The sequence below is a fragment of the Abramis brama genome (genome assembly GCF_963993115.1).
Source record: "Abramis brama genome assembly, chromosome: 2".
NCBI lineage: Eukaryota > Metazoa > Chordata > Actinopteri > Cypriniformes > Leuciscidae > Abramis > Abramis brama.
The window spans coordinates 41,224,389-41,226,798 of record NC_139964.1 but is presented as its reverse complement, the minus strand read 5'-3'; positions in this window follow the sequence as shown (position 1 = coordinate 41,226,798).

Below are 2,410 nucleotides of genomic sequence, written 5' to 3'. Positions count from 1 at the left end.
TAAATCCAAATGAAACAAGGGAACTTAAATACACAGGTAAATGAGGATCATTAAAGACACACACCTGAACTGAATAACAAATCACATTAGTGTACATGACGTCAGATGGACAGTGCAAAACAAACACAATCCAAACAAAGGGAAACTGTGACAGTATGCCCCCTCCTGGAAGGCGCAACCTCACGTCGCAACAAAGGATGAGGGAAGGTGGGTGGGGGCTCTGGGGACTGAGGAGGAGATGGCAAGTAGTTGGAGAGGAATGGGTGAAGGAATGGTGAGAACAGGCAGACTGGAGGAGGCTTTGGTGGAGGTAGAAGATCTAGGAGGGGGATGAATAACCGGACAGTCCAGGCTGCTGAGAATGGTGGATGACTTCCAGGGGATGGCTTTGAACAGGGGTGTGCGGATTGAAACCCAGGCCACAACCAGGACTGAGCTCCATGGCGGTGTCGCTGGAAGGAGGAGCCATGGTGCAAAGAGTCTCGACATCACCTTGGGAACGACTGGAGGTGACAATGTGATGGAGGTGGAGCTCACCGCACAGACGGAGAGCTGATGGGGTGGAGAGACACTGAAGACCTAGTCAACCGTGACGGAGCTGCAACGACAACCCCCTGAGGTAGAAGCGTAGATCCAGAGGGCAGAAATGGAGCTGGAGTGACCGAGAATGGAGGATGGAGGCAGAGCCTAAGGGAGGGCAGAGCTTGCTAGAGCTGAAGGGGTGGAGGGCCGAAGAGCAGCGAACTGCCCGCAAGTCCGCAGCGGAGGCATGGTGGTGTCTGACCCAGGCGGAGCCGAAGTTCTGAGGGAGCCTGGCGAGGCTGAATGGCTGATGGTCCACTCTGGAGCCCGAGGGAGGTAGAAGCGGAGGCGCAGGAGCCAGGGGCGACGGGTCGAGGTAGAGCGGAGCAATCAGAGGCTGGAGGCAGAGCCACGAATTTCTGATATCCAGGCGGAGATGGCTCCCAGCGGGTCAGAGGGATAGCCGTGCCAGTGAGGCTGAGGTGAATCTGAGGGACTGATGGGAGGTAGTGATGATTGGGTGGCAGGAGTGGATGAGGGCTGAAGGGGAGACTGGAGAATGACACAGCGACTGACGAAACAAAAAAACGTTAAAAAAACAAAAAGTCCATAAGGGTAGTTTGGAGAGGTGGTGAGAGAGGTTCTGATGAGATCAAGGGGCACAGAGAATTTGACTCTCCACACACGCACAAACTGTCCATAAGGCCCAGGCAGTACTCTCTCTCAATGGCGGAAGGGTGGAAGGGGCTCGCTTCCATTCCCTCGTACTCCACGAGGACTTCTCACGTTGATGGATGAGTCAACTGGCTCGCACACCTGGTTAGAATAGGTCCCCTCAGGCTCAGGTGTGATGGCAGGCTCGATCAAATTGAAATCTGTACATTTATTGATGAAAAAAAAAATATATTTTTTTTAAATCCTGGTGAAAATACAGAATAGGGTATATACATTTCTATATAAATTATGATCAGTGTTTGTAATGCATCTACATTTAGTTGGGGATTAATAAGAGATGTCATTCTATTTTTAACCTAGGTAACACATTTTGTACCCTTGTCATACCAAATGCAAAGGAATGTGCTATGACATTATGTTTCTGGTCAATTGAATTAAACAAGTCAGTTAAGGTAAGCGACAATCACGGAGAGCGAAAGAGAGAGAGGAACAGGGGAAATGATTAAACAATAGTGTTTGGTACAGATAAATCAAACTTCTCTAACCCTCTTATAACACATCAGCTGTAAGAGGGTTCAAGAGTGCACAGCGGCAAGCCAATGAGCCATAGTGAGAATGTGATGGGTTTGTAATGTTCTGTGACGGTTTTTGTCATCACCTGCCACACACTACACTAGTATATGCTTCAGGACATTCACTGTGGGTTTAGACTTGCCATGAACACAATAATAAGACAAAGCTTTGCCAATGCATTGTAGTGTGTACTTTGCACTTTGCTGGATTATGTTAAATGCTACCAGGGACACATATTCTTTAGTGGGTTGAAGTTTACTTACTCTATAAATATACTCTACGACTGTTTGTTAAATTCTCTAATGTTTCCATTATTTGTCCTCACTTTTACCTAAAATTGCTTAATTCAGAAAAGGAGACATTCATAAATGCCAAGCATTTAATTCAATATATTTTAAGCAATGTTTCACAATGTTCTTTACTGCAAAAAGAAAAACAGTTCTTTAAAAAATAGTTCACTTTAGACATTCAACTTACTACATGTCAACTAACTCTCGAGTATTAGTAAACTGTCTGCTTAATATCTGCTAACACTTTTTGATGGTCCCTCAACAGACAACATTTCAACTTATTCTTCTTAAAGGGTCATGAAACCCTAAACCAAATTTTCTGAGATTTTAACAGAGGTATGTGTGTTGAA